Consider the following 15753-nt stretch of genomic DNA (forward strand, 5'->3'; position numbering starts at 1 on the left):
GTCGTGTTTTGATTGTTGATTCTATGTTGCATTGTGTTTCTGTGTTTGTAATGATGTAAAGCACTTTGAAATGCCTGCTGCTGAAATGTGCTATACAAATAAAATTTGATTGATTGATTGATTGATTGATTCTGAGCTTTCAAATAATTTAATGACTCCTGGAGAAGTTTCACGTTCTGTTGGTCTAAAAATAATGTTTGCTTTAAATTATCATGCTGAGCAGCAAACAACATATCACCAACTTAAGCTTAGAGTAGCTCACTGATATATTAATAAAGTAGCCATGTAGCCTGATGTAAAAACATTTTTGCCAGACTGTGTCAAACATTGAGAAGTTTTAATTCTTGTTATCAACCGTTATAAAGCAAAAAAAAACAAACAATAAAAAAAACCCCTCAGAAATATTTAGGACCAATCACAAGAATCAAGTAACTTAAAGTTAAAATTTCATATAAATACAAAGAGGCTAGCATAAATAGTATAAATGTTTGGTTGTTGAACTGGACTTTTCAAGGTCGCTATTAAGCTAATTTTCTATTAGCAGTTGCACAATCTTTTGATAAACATTACATTACCACATAAAAACAAACCTTTATCTTGACATTTTTCTGTTTCTCCTCTACCTTTTCTCGACATCGTTTTGCTTCCTTATCTTCCACCGGAGTTTAGAGGTTTGGATGAACACCGTGCACCGCGGCCACCAGGGGGAACCCAAGAGCACTTTATTTTTTCCTTTTTGCCCATATAAAGAAAAATTACAAAACTACATGATGAAATATAGGTTATTGTAAAACAAAATCACAACTTTACAATGAAAATGTGTGCTTTTGTTAATATAATCATAGATATCATTACTATTTTATTTTATATATGTCTATATGTGCATATATAATATATATGTATGTATGTATTAACATTTGAGTTAATACCCAAAACAAACACATTAGCCTATCTCTAGCAGGAGAAATGGCTCGTGGTCTTTTGAAATCCTGGAAAGTTGGCCCAAATCTGACCTTCCAGACAGGAGTTATTGGCACTTCCTGTTACATTGTGAAGGATTGGTGAGGACTTCCTGCACCAAATATAAAAAATGTGTGCCTGTGTGCTTAAAGATAGACCCAAATGTTGGGAAATGTCAGAAATGGCTCTGGATAAGCGCCGTCTGGAAGTCTGTAAAAGAAGCCATGTTTGGGGATCAAAAGGGATTTTTCTACATTTGGGTTGAGATTCTTCCAGATTGGTGCACAGATCCGTTCTTTTTGATGCATAAAATATTCCTTTGTTGAGTAAAGCCAACGTCAACAGATTGTTTCTCTGAAGCAAAACTGACATTAGGAATTGCTGGTAGTTTTAGCTCTGCATGCTATTTCATGTTTTATTCGTGCGTCTGCTACATTTCTTCTACACTTCCCCAAACATGTGCATGTTAAAGGGTTTATGTGGAGAAGTAGAGAGTAAATGTGGCTGTTTGTGTCTCTGAGCAGAACATTAGATTAGGGTTTGTGTAATCTGAGAGCATCTGAATGTGAGACGTCTACATTCGCACCCTGGTTACTTTTCTGTGACTGTGACATCTTGCAGAGGAACAGTTTGACAAAGAACAAGTCGAGACAAATCAACAGGCACAAAACTGCAAGAAAGAGGCAAACAATGATAAGAAAAGCAGCAACATTAAGAAATGGGATCATTTGTAGCAACCATGTTGATGTTGATGCAATTCATCCTCATAAAAACACCAAAAATGTTCTACAGTATGGAAAATATTTATTTTTATAGATTTTATTCCCATCCCTCAATCTTCTACTCTGTGCAAAATTTAATTTAGTTGGAATTTTTTGCATTTATAGTGAGAAAAGCTGTTGGTTAAAAGTTTATATTATATCATATTTCATCATAGTGATTGTACATTGTACAGACCCATTCAGTAAATTAGGATATTATTGAAAAAACAGCTTAATTTAGGAACTTTATAACTAAATGAGCACATTATATAGATTAACTAAACACAGACTGAGTTTTCAAGTACTCTATTTCTGTTAGTTGATGATTTTCCAGTTTCACTTGACATTTAAAGTATAAAATTACATCATACCAATAAAAAACAATTTTCAAAAACAGAAATGCGGGTTTAATAAATAAACCTGCTTAAAAACGAGACTCATTGGGACATATTCTCTAATTTATTGAATATGTTACGCCTTGTCGTTTAAATGTGGATATCGTAACTGTTCTTTAATCCATCGCACTAAGTTAGGATTTAAAAATGAACAACAGATTCAGAGATTTGTTCACAATTAGAACCAAAATGTTGTGAAAAGTATGTGACTCTTTATTGTTTTTTTTGTTTTGTGTTGCACTTAAATGTTTCCAATTGTCAAACAAATTTTAATAAGAGACAAAGTAAACCTGATTAAATACAAAATAGTGATGAGAAAACTATTTCAGATCTACGTTCTATATACTCGGGTTATCTTTGTGTAATGATATGGAAATTCTTTTATTATTTAGGACATAAAAATGTGGCAAAAAGGGAAAATGACTATATATGCTGTATGTATGAATATTTTGCATTCTACTCATTAAAATCCCAAACCATCCTGTCTGTTTTCATTTCTCCCACTTGAAGGATTAAAAATACCCGTCTGTCAGTGATGACACTCCACATTACGCTGTTTTTAAATGATTAATTAGAAAAATATAACAGGAGCTGAATCAGCTCTAATGACCGTCTATTTCTTGGCTCTTTTTTCTGCCATCTGCCACCTTCAGCAGGTGTTCCTCCATCCTGCTCCATGACAGCGGCTTACAGGACCGACCAGCTAATGACCCAGACCCGCTCCCACTTAATGATGGGAGAAGACGGTAAATTGGTCCCAGTGTCCCCCTCATTCCTCTCCTGTCCCACTCAACATTATTTTTAGTCTTTTACTCTGTCTTTCTGACTTTTCATCATCACAATCCCTCCATCCACATGGGAATCAGCCAATTAACCTATAGCTTGTGTACATGTGCCAGGCAGAGGGAGGAGAAGCGGCAGAAACTTGCTCTTTCTACTTGTAAGTGTGATGAAGTGAGAAGATGCATTTCTGTTGAATGTCAGAGTTGTCTTCACTGGCATTAATTAGAGAGAAAAGCATCTGCTGCAAATGCAGCGGCTGCCTGGAAGACCTTTGAAATGTGTGCAAACAGGCTGTGTTTATAAGCAGAAATGGGAGATAATTTATCATCAACACAAACAGAATCGTTTTACTTTTTAATTTACCAGTATTAGAATTAAGATCTTTTCTTAGACACATTGTGACGGCATGGAGAGCAGCTCAAGGCGGGGTCTTTATTAAACAAAACGACCGTCTCATCTGCAGAAATAGAGATGAAGCGATGCAATGACATCTTAATTTTCTTCACATTATGTTGTTATTGCTTGGTGCCGCATGCAGACAAATATAGAGAGGAGGAAGACGGATGGATCATTGGATGACGAGAAGACAAGGTGCTAACTATTAAAGTGTAAAACGTAGGAAGGGAAGATGGCTGAAGGCTCTCTGCAGAAAATATTGCATCATTTTCTAATTTCATACCAAAAACATGTAAATATGAGCTGGTCTGAGAGTAAAGTTTGTACTTCTTATTACTTTGTTTATCTTTGTGTGAATCTACATGTCTGTCTCTGTGTGAATGATGGGTATTTCTATTCTATTCTGCCTGTTAAAGACGGCTAATACGAGGCTTGTTGTGAATGTATGAACTACATTTAAAAGTCGACTGGCTAGAAATTTAATGGTAGAAATGAACTTCTTTGCTACATTTGTATCAGAGGCTTGCAAATGGAGTCAGTTAAAGGTTTAAATTAATAATTAAAAACCAAATGTATCATGACATTCATGTTTATGTAGCGCTCTCTCTATATACTGCGCTGTTTTAAATAAAAACAGAAGATTTGTTTGGAACTTGTGAGAAAACAGAACCTGGAGACATTTATTTCTCTGTTAAGGAGGAAGTCTGTAGAACCGAGTCAGATGACTCAGACGTTCGCATCCTTCGCGTTTGACTTAAGTCTCTGTGGAAATGTGTGCAAATATGAATGTGAGTAGATGAGTAAATGATTGAGTATTCCTCCAGCGCTGTGCTGAAAGAGTCCGGTTTCATTAAAGAGATGCTGATTTCTCTCTGGTTAATTATTCATCACAGTGATCCAGCAGAACTCGCAGCCTTCACACTCCGACCCGACCTCTAAGGAGCCGAGGCACGGCTCCCACTGCCCTCACTGTCTTAATTATGGAGATTTTATAAAGTCATTTCTCCTTTGCTTTGTCTTTGCACTCAATGTTTCACTATTTGATCATTTGAAAGATTTTTTAATCTGTGAGCTGCTTTTTTGATAAATTCTGGCTCTGAATCCAGTGTTTCATCCTGCGTTTCTATAAAACGCAGATGGCAGCCAGGTGTAAACCGGACCCTGTGCAAACCTTTAGGGCTGTGTTTGCATACTAAGCAGTGGTCATGCTGCAGCCATAAATCATCTTCTGCCTCATAAATATGAAAACGCGATGAGAAAAAGATACAGCCTGCGTCTCAAATGAAACATATTTTAACTTCCATGGAATCCTCTGCTGCTCAGAAACCCTTTTTGCTGTTTTAAGCACTAGTTATTATTAACATGAAGGGCTGTGGAGAGCATTGCTTCAGGTTGAGCAGGGCTCTGCAGCCGTGGGCTGCCCTAGTTTCATCATTTGGTCGTTTTTTTATGGAGAGTTGGCAGTAAATATAGCTGCAGAGGATTGAGTTTCCCTGCAGAAATGACAAAAAAACCAAAAACGCTGTTGCTTCTTTTACATTCAAGGATCGCTTCCAATAGAAAACAACATAATTCCTTCTTTCAAACCCAACCATTTTAAAATAATCACAGTTATGAATTATTCAGGTTTTTGAATTTTAACACACATTTCTTGAGGCTAACTGGGTGCTAATGAGCAGTTTCCTCAGAGTGACTTCAGTTTGTAGAAACCTGTAATTTACTGAAACAAATGAAGGTTACAGGAGACGCATCAGATTGGTTTCAGTTTTACCGACTCATTTAAGCTTCTTCAAAACAGTTGTTTGCTTTTCTCGTGGAGTTCCACAGGTTTCTGTTCTTGGCTCATAATGTTTCCCTTAGATATACTTTCATTAGGAATTATTACTGTTTCATTTATAAGAGTGGAATAGATTCATTTCTATTGCAGAGCTGATGACATTTAAAAGCCTGATGACTTAAATCAAATGTTCTTAAGAAAACCTTAAGAACATTTGAATGTTTTACTTCTAAATTCAGAAAAAAGCATATTCTGTGTTTTTAGGTAGTGGCATTTTATAGCACAATCAAGTAACTATGTTACCTTCAGTTGTCATAAAATGTTATATCAAACATGACTTAAAAAATCGACTTTATAATTTAACGCCTTTAAATTGGGCCTTTGTCTCTTTAAGAAACTCCCGTTCTTTCTGAAACTTTCTGAAACCTTCAGGAAGTCATCACAACATGGCTCCTCCATTAACCCTTTATCAACATTTTTACCAGCGTTGCTCTGAGCAGCAGCTCACCTACTGAGCACCAGGTGTTTGCTAATTGCTGCTGGCTAGTCTGAAGGAGCTCAGAGGGGCAGTCACTGGGATGGCTGCTCTGTGAGGCGGCAGCGTGGAAGACCGGACCTAGCTCCTGGAAGGCGGGGTTAGACCCACCCAGGCGTCTTGCACGGGCCGTAAGCCGCACGGTTCAAAGTGTGGGAAAAAAGTAGCGGCTTATAGTCAGAAAAATACGATACTTACAGAATTTGTCCTTACATATGTTCGTTTGTTCGTTCATCTATTTCTCCTTTCATTGCTCCTTTCATTCGTTCATCTGACCAGCTGATGTCTGGTCTGCTTGTCTTGGTTTGTTTCACCATCCAGTCGTTCATCTGTTTGTCTGTCCATCCGCCTGTTGGTTGGCCGTTCTTCCATTTGTTGGATCATCCATTTATTCTTTTTTCCATTTGTTCATTTATCCAACCATTTGTTTGTTTATCTGTTCATTTGTTTCTTTCTTTGTTCATTTGGACGTCCGTCTGCTTTGAACAGACATTCATCCATTTGTCTGTGGCTCTGTCCGTTCCTTCATCGCTTTGTTGTTTCTTTCATCTTTTTAATTATGTAGAAACATTAAAAACAGACTGTAGAAATATATTCTGTGCATTCACTGGGAAGTTTTGTATTTATGAATTAAAAAATGAAGGACTGAGGACAATAGAGATCTATGTGAAAAAATGTAACTGTAAAATTTAACAGTGATTAATTTGACTCAATTTCAAATGTTTTTTTTCCATTCAGTCCAACCACACATTTATTATTTTGTTAACTTTACTGCCTCTATGTCGGGCTGAGTGACTAACTGATTTTATTGATTAAGATAATCAGAAATGTTTGGCCCCAGGCGGCCATCTTGTTTGACAAGCATGTTTTACAGCTTTTATTTATTTGGACTTTGACTTCAGGTCAACTCAGTAATTAAACATTAGGGCCAGTCTAAGATTTTAAGTTTGAGAATGCAGTCATAACAATAGGAGAATAAAATGTTAATATTACCAGAATAAAGTGGTAATATTAGGAGAATGAGGTAATAATTTTATTCTAACTCCTTCACGAAAAGTACAAATGAATTAAAATAAGGAACGTTGACTATTTTGTGAAGTTATACTTTGGCATCAGTTTCATAGAAAAGGAAACTTATCTATGAAATAGGAAATACTTCATTTTTTAAAACATCAACATGGAATTGCAAACGACTGAGTCTATTTAGAAGAAAACCACACATCCCCATAACTCTGGGAAGTTTTTTCCAATTAAAATGACTTTTCTTGTCATTTTAAAATGTTTTTCTGGTAGAATTGCGTTTTTACTCTGCTAACATTATGACTATATTCTAGTCAGTAAAAATTCTTGCATTATAAAACTCAGAGGTAAAAGCAACTTTTTGAAAATATTTTGCTGTTTGTAATTTCTTTCTTTTTTGTATATTGATTAATATCAGAAAAAAGACCTGGTATTAAAAAAAAATTTGAAATTTTATATTTAAACCAAACTGCCCAGCCCTACATCTATGGCTTGGAAATCTTTCTGCATTTGTTTTTGCACACAGACTGACTTTAAATCACTGACCTGTAAAACAGACTCCCTGGGCCTGCAGCCGAGTCGATTCGTGACTCATGTGAGCTGTGAGTGACAATAAGAAGCCGACAGAAATGGAAATTGTTTCCGTGGAACATGCAATCTGCTGTTTGTCACAGATCATGCATTTTAAAAACTGGATGTGTCAATTAAAAGCAGATTATGTGGGCTCATCCACGAAGATGGGTGATGAATTCGGCCCCGTGCTGAGAGTCACTTTCCAAAATGTTTTCAACGTGACTTTCAGAGGTTTTTTTTTTTTTTTTTACCCACTTCGTAGGTTTTATTTTTCTCGCTTGTAACTATAATCCCATTAAAGCAGGTTGATGCAGGTTCAGCTGGAAATCCTGTCGGTTTTTATACACCTGTCCTTGACAGACATAGAGTTTCTTCCCGTCCTTTTTGTCATGCCGGCTGCGTGTTCAGTCATCCAGGCGGTGGGCAGAGTTACTGCCACAGCGTGAGCGCAAATATCCCCGATGCTGACGGCAGGCAATCATGGCATCACACAGGTGGCGGTAATCTCTCCGCGCTGACATGACCGCCTCAATCTGCCTGGATGTCCCGAGGCCTCCATCGCAGACGTGATTCAATTTGCCTCCATCAAAATGCAATTTCTCCGCTTCTCCATCAGTGCTCACCACTCCTCCTCCGTCCCTTCCTTCTCTCCTTCTTCTTCATCCCTTCATTTTTTCTTGAATATGTTACTCGTCCTTTTATTTCACACCTTTCTGTTTCACCGCCATTGACTCTCTCACTTCATCTCTCTCGTTTCCCGTCTCAGGTTGGATCCTGATATTTCCCCCGGGCTTCTGCCAGGTTTTTATTTTTTTGCGTTGTGTCTCTCTGACTGATCTGACAGCAAAGAGCCAAATGGGATTTGGCGGCAGTATTATCCTCACTCTAACACACACTCGGTCTTAGACATATTGGAGTTTAGTGATGATGAGGGTATTAAGGAAAATGAGAGTGGCCTCCAGCCTCTACACGGCCTCCGTTGCACTAAATGGATGAAAGAAGATTTGGACCGGCCAACTGATGGACTTCATTACAGAGGTGGATGCAGATGGAGAAGGCAGAAGACGTTGACTTGTGCCTGCAGGGAGTCAGGAAGACAGGGCATTAGAAGTGAGGAGAGCTCAAAAGAGGAATTTACGGCTCTGCGTAAATGAGTGTGTGAAGAGGCTTTGCTTGAGGTGTTTCAGCAGAAAGGCACGTTTAGGAACGAGATGTTCAGAACAGCTGAGGCTGGCTGTACCTGCAGCTCACTAACAGTCAGGCGGTTCTTAAAAGAGCATGAGTTATTATAAAGTTGGAAAAAAAAGCTGGTTTGAAATAATTAAAGAAACAAACAAAAAGAAAAGGGACATTGTTTAAATGCGAACTTCTTTTGCAAAGAGCCATGGCTTCCAACTCTGGTTGTTTTCACACTAGACTCATTTTGATCAGGGACCAAAATCTCAACATTTGTCACATTTCCAGCTGCAGTGGTTCTCTTCCTCACTGCACTGAGTCAAACCAACCAAACCCTTTGAGCCTCCTTGCCTGTGGGGGGCGCTGCACCAAGAACCACTGAAGCAAACGACATGAAAACCCGTGAAGACACAGAGCCTAACTTCCTTCTTCACAAAATGGACTAGCTTCAGATTTTAGCATTTGGAGGATTTCTTTTTTGTCTTTGGTAAAAGACGAGCAGACATTTTTCCCCGTAGAGCTAGACTTTCGTTTGTTTTGGTTGTATTTACCCAGAATTCCCTGCACTATGATCCACTTTTTACTTTTGGAGTGATTTGCTTGCGTTCACATAAACATTTGAACCGCACCAGAGTTCATGTTAATGGAACGGAGACAGAGGTTCACTTTTTTTATTTGATTCGATTTCACACCTCTTGGCACGAATCAACTGAATAAATGTACTTAAATTAAAGATCTATTTCTTAATATTTCTTACCGTGAGAGGATGCTACAGGATAACTTGATTATATATTTATACATTATTTATTTAAGCTAAGTGGAATACTAAAAGCATTTGTATACGTTTACCAGACCTGCAGCAAAATGGTACAGGGTGAATGTTGTTTTTAAAATATCAAAGTATTTCCTAAATGCAAAGATTTAAAGGTTTTAAGCTTTCATTAAGTTGGAGAACAGGAGGAGATAATATCTGAAACTTAAAGCTTTATAGAAATAATAATATTAGCCTTTAAGTTGTGAGTAAGTTGAATATCTGTGCATTTTGTCTTTGTGTGTGTTCTGGAAACAGCAGGGATAAAGAAAGCAGAAACCCACAAAGGTAGGCATGAAAACGAGCAGCGATTTGGAGCGTGGAGTAGATTTAACATTCTGCAGGTCTGCTGAAGAAGTGTTACACTAACTCTGTCCTCACGCTCGGGTGGAAATGCCAAACGGGACGAAGTTCAGCATGTTGGGACCAGAGAGGAGCAAAGACGCACGCAGAGTCTAAAATATCCGCAAAAAACAGATTCACAATGAACAGGGGCTTAAAGTTACATAAAAACTGATCACAACATGTTGAGGCATTAAAATGATTCGATTTATTTCGAGTTGATAAGCTGAGCAGATGTCAGGCTTCATTAACAACAACAGTCTCCAGGTGTGTTGGATCCTGAACCAAATGAACTTTTACCTGTCTGTCTGTCTGTCTGTCTGTCTGTCTGTCTGTCTGTCTGTCTGTCTGTCTGTCTGTCTGTCTGTCTGTCTGTCTGTCTGTCTGTCTGTCTGTCTGTCTGTCTAGCAAAAGAGATCAGATTTGGGTAGTAACTATAGTTACATTTACTTCAGTAACTTTTTGGGAAAAATGTACTTTTCGGAGTATTTTGATTACTTTGTACTTTTACTTGAGTAAGATGTCTGTACCCTCTACCCACTGTGAGTAACTTCAGTGAATTAAGATTTATCATGTTTTGATCAAACTGTCATAATTTGATTTAATTAGAAAGAAGTTGATTTTGTAATTTTGTAATTATGTTAGCTATATTAATTATTGTCATTTTGATCTTTGAAATACCAACTTTTCCTCATTTTGATCTGTCTGATCAAAATTTCTAAAATATATTTTTTGATCAGTTACTCTGTTCTTGAGTCGCCTTTTTACCAAATACACTTTTTTTACTCCAAAGTAATTTCTTGGAGAGAAACTTTATAATTAAGTGAAAATAAGTTGAAATAGTGCTTCTCTTACTGGAGTAAAAGAGCGTATAATAATGCTACATCACTCTCTCCACACCCATTGTTCTATAATCTGCAGCTGATTGAAAGTGTGTTAATATTCAGCAGCACACAGAAACTGGTGCAGAAAAGTAAGGAAGACATGAGAATGTGATGTTGTTAGACCCGATTGGATGTCGAAGCATTCCTGCAGATCTAAATCCTGTTCATGAAGCCTTTGAAGTCCCAAACAGCTTTCCATGGACATACTTATCCATTTACTGGGTCTAAAATAAACTCCTTTCATCCATCTGCCACGTTTCTGTGCATGTTGCAGGCAGGATGGTGTTTGTCTCCAGTGGTTGATGGGAGAAACACATTCTCCTCTCAGTCAGTCAGAAATAAACATCATCTGAAATGTTAATATTCAAGTTTACAAAACGGCATGACTCAGTAAACCTTTACTTAGAGTTTCATTTTAGCCCCAAGTGTGCTGCTTCAGCATGTTAGCAGAGATAACGCTGCCATGTAGGGTTATTGTTGCTTAGCTACCGTTAGACAATTTATATGAGCAAGGATTTTATGAAATAGTGGATACATGTCTCTCTCAAATCTACTTCAGGATGATAAATTCATCAAAGGCTCCGAGACGCTTTGGCAGAATGCATGAAATCAGAGGAAGGAGCAGATCCTGACAGAAATCATCAACAGGAGTTAAATTTACTCTTCCTGTCAAGGTCGCAGCGTTCATGCCTCTTAGTGTCATTGAGCAAAGACTCGGCTCCCACGCTGTTCTCCAGGGCCTCTGATAGGCTGGCTCACCTTCACCATGTTACCATGAGAAAATAATGGTAACAAAGACAGGAAGTTTCAAACGGTGCAGTAAGAGCTACTGCTTCATCCTGACACAAACACAGAGCAGCCACCCTTCACGTTAAGAGCTTGATCCTGGGCAGGCCGCCATCACAAGACAACATGAGCTGGGTTTCCAGGAGCCATAAAAAATTATGCAAATTGAAAATAAATTTGCTTAATGGAAATATGGCAATTTTGAAAAAACACTCTATCAATACAAATATATTTTGCAAAACTGCAATGAAAACATTTTTCCGCACCACGAGTCACATGATCAACAGCCGGATGCTACTACTGGTGGAGACGTTGAAGAAAACGACAGGAAGTAGCAGGAGGATGTTGGTTGGTTTTTTTGTACAATGTGCAGCAAAAAGTTGTGCGTTGAATCCATAGCTCTTCTGTAAAATCACACACTACAATTTTCCTTTTTTGCAAAAATTATCACCTTTTTTGCCAAAAATATAAATTCGAAAAGATGACCTTGGTTATTATTTTACGAAGGAGACAATTTTTCTTTCTGAGAAACAACTTCATCCGTTTTGTTTCTGTCATATTTTCAGTCTCTTGTTCTAAAAAACACCAAAAACAAGACATATATTTTAGATGCTTTACAAGAAATTATGAAAGCAAATCAGAATTTCTCTAGAACTCTTATTGTAATAAAAGACTCCAAAAGACAAAGTTTATCCAAGCAAAACAATTCTGACTTTTTAATCATTTTTTTGCCCATTTCACTCTAACTGGCAGGAGGATAAAAACAACCCAGTTTTGGTCTCTATTTTTCGTCTATCAGTGTCGCTGACTTTATAATAAGTGTTGCAGGTTCAACTTTCTTCAAATATAAAGGAGATATTACTTGTTTTTTTTTCAACCCACAGAGCACAAACCTGCACAAGCAAAAACTTCAGCCGATATCACTGGAAGATCACCTAAAGCAAAAAGTGTTTCTCGGGAGACAAGAAATAAATTCTCAAGTTGAAACTTTGCAAAAGCAGATATTGGTTTTCCTGATACTGCCTTAACCTGTGAAGCTCAGCGCTGCCCTGTTCGCCGGCGTTCTGCTCCATCACCCTGATCAGAGCTGACAGGGACACAGAAAGCTGCTGAGCCTCGGTTCCCGGCAAGTCTCACCTGACAGGTCATCAAGACTGTCAGGCACCTGAGCTGATTCTAATGTGTAAATGCAGCAAAACGCAAAACCCGACACTGTGGCCCTGGAATCCTACGACGGCTTGTTAGGACCTTTCTAGGTATAAATATATAAAAAAGAGGAGTAAATTTATGCCAAACACCTCCAATTTTTAGATTAACCTCAGACATTTAGAAAAACTTGAAGATTTCTAAATTTGAAAATTTGCTAAAAAAAAAATCAGAAATGTTGAGATTAATCTCATTATTTTTTTAGGAAAAACAAGGAAATCTTTGAGTTTGAAAAACTGAAAATTTGCTAGAAAAATTAAGAATTTTTTTTATTAATCTCAGAAATCTCCTGGAAAAATCTTAGAAGTTGCTCAGTTTGAAAATTAAAAAAATAAATTGCAAGAATAAGTTGGAAATTTTGCGATTAATCTGAAAATCTGTCTAGTTTTCTGAGTTTCAAAAATCAAAAACTTTTGATTTCTCAAGCTCAGAAATTTCCAAGATTTTGTTTTTAGAAAATCGTTTGCCAAAATTTACTCTTCCACTTTTTGGTTTTTCTTCTGTCTACAAAGGCACTACATCAGTGGTCCACAACCACCGGACCAATTGGTACCGGGCCACGCAAGAAACAATAAACGTCTTCCGGATCATTTATTTTGAAAATCCTAAACCGGGATTTGCGTTGGGGTTGCGTTGTTGTCCCTGTTATGCCATATTTTGCAGAGAGCTAAATGATTACAGTAAAGCTTAAAAAGACTTTCTGAAAGGTTTGCCACAAAATCAGTCATTTTTTGCTGCAACAATCACAAAAAACATCACAGATCCTGGAGGGTCTGATTATTGGTCTGGATTTTCACAGAGAATTGAAAACTTTCAGTGTATTTTTGTTTTTCCATTTTACTTGCAAATTTCAAATATGAATATAAACGATGAAGATAAAATCTTCATAAATTAAATGCTGCAGAAATGAAGCTATATCCTTTGCCCATGACTGGAGGCTACATTCATCAATCGTGTCATGATCACAATCTATTAATAAGATTTAGACTCTGATGAAGAACCACACAAATCCTCAGCAAGGTGAAATGGGTCATTAAGCCGAAGTGAACTTGTTTTACTGAAGCAACGGTTTGGTCTAAAAGAAAACTCAGTAGAATACATGTTGCACATATCTACAGAAAATGAGTTTTACTTGTTTGTAGACTTATGGAGAGTTTCTGTCGCTGTACTGGATGTGACACAGTGGCGGGTGGACAGGTATAGATGAGAGTGACAGCGACTGTTCTGCTATTTTTTATGGAGTTGCAGGCAGTAAAGAAAAAAAGGTTTTGCAGTAAAGTTGAGTCTCAGTTGCTGGAGTTCATTGGAGCAACGACTGCAGGAAAGAGACCAAAGGAGATGATCTTGAAGATGAAAAGAATTAGCATTAACCGTTTGCAAATTAACCAGTTAATCTTACAATTCTTAGTTTGGAGCTCAGAAGGTTAAAGCCAGAATTCAGAAGATATAAAAAGGATAAAATAACGTGTTTCTCTCATCAAGATTTTCAAGGGAATCCATTTATTCAAATTTATTCAAGTGAATTTTCAGCTCCTTGCTTGTGAACCTGTTAATTAAATCAATTTAATCATGTGAAATGTCCATAATTGAAATTTATTTTAATTTAATCGAGTCTTTGTCGTGCTGCTCCACTCCCCAGTTATTGCTCTTATTTATCAATTTATCCAAGACTATTCAGGCATTCTGTTGCTGTGTTGATTCTGAAAAACATAAATCATCGTCATGTCACAAGTAGGTTATGTCTGATTGCTTGTCTGCGTTCATCACACCCCACAGGAGTAATTTATGTTTTTTTGTGTTTCTTACAATCGACATCAAGCAGCTACAATTTAATTTGTCCCAGATCTCCAACATCAGTCATTTTTTCCCTCCCCAAACAAATTGCCTTTAAGCTTTTTCCCTTTATTTTGCTTTGCTGGTGTTATAGGTCGGGGCTCAGTGTAAGAACCAAATGTTTGTAGGGCAATGAATTCCTTTTTGGAGCATAATCTGAAGCCTGTGGGCAGATCTCCTCGCTCCTCTGAGTCCAATTATACAGCGTGTTGTGTGAGCAGACGGGTGGTGGTGCAGATTTAGCCCCAGATCGAGTCGGCACCAGCCACCTCCTCCCAACCTGCTCTGACAGCCTCTGACTTTCACATAAACTCAGCTTCAGAAAGGCCTGGACACACACACCCACACACACACACACACACCCACACACACACCAGGCAGAGGATTCTGTTCAAATTTAACGTGTGCCGCTGCCGCTTTGTTTATACTCTCAGACGTCTAATTAACAAAACTGAATTTATTTAATCATGTGGCTGAAGCCGGAAAATTATTCTCGCTGCGGTTGCGTTTTTGTATTCGTTGCTTCCACTGCTTAGCCAACAGTCTTATCTCTGCACAAGCAAAACAAATATTCTTAATTCAATGTTTTCTACTGCAAAAGCTTCAGATGAGATTTGTCAGCTGAAGCTACCGACTAACCCTGCAGCTTATTTTAAAGCTCACAAATCCACCGTGCAATGTTTAGTTTCATGCTACAAGATAACACATCCACTATCTGTGAATATCTATTACTGAAATGTCCAAACAACAACAGAACTGGACAGTAAATACAATGAACTACATCAAAAATATCAGGACAAACGTATTTATATGTTTCTAAAAAATGAAAACACCCTGGTTTATGAAATTAAACTGACTCATGGCAAATCAACCAATCATGTCGACTCAAGTGGTTCTGCATCCATGTTAAAGCTTTATTGGAGCAACAGAAGCTCCAATAAAAACATATTCCAGCTAAATATGTTGAATAGAGTCAACTGGTGCCAATTCTGTCTGCTGAGAAGAACATCAACGTTTCCACACCAGACTGTCCGCTAGATTTGGTTCCATTGGGGACCAAAGTTGCAACATTTGTTACGTTTTCAGCTGCTGCGGTTCGCTTTCACACTGCACTGTCACACCAACCAACCTAATTTAAAAACCTGTTCCCCCTCGTCACCTGTGGTGGTGCTGTAATAAGAACCACTGACAGAAACAACACAAAAACCTCTGAAGAAGACACTGAACACAACTTCTTCATAAAATGTAAATAAATATGGAGTCAGATTTTGGAGGATTTCCGTTGTGACTTTGGTAAAAGACCACCAGCCATTTTTCACGCTAGAGCTAAACCTGCATGTTTGTTTTGGTTGTATTTACCCAGAATGCCCTGCGATGTAGTCCTGTTTTCGTAGCGGTCTCTGGTATGATTGGCATTCGAACATCGCCAGAGTTCACTTCAACCAAATCGAGACTGACACTGAGGTTCGCAGGAGTTCCTGAGTTCAGTTTTCGATTACACGTTCACACCTAAAC

This window comes from Xiphophorus maculatus, chromosome 4 (assembly GCF_002775205.1).
Source record: "Xiphophorus maculatus strain JP 163 A chromosome 4, X_maculatus-5.0-male, whole genome shotgun sequence".
NCBI classification, from domain to species: domain Eukaryota; kingdom Metazoa; phylum Chordata; class Actinopteri; order Cyprinodontiformes; family Poeciliidae; genus Xiphophorus; species Xiphophorus maculatus.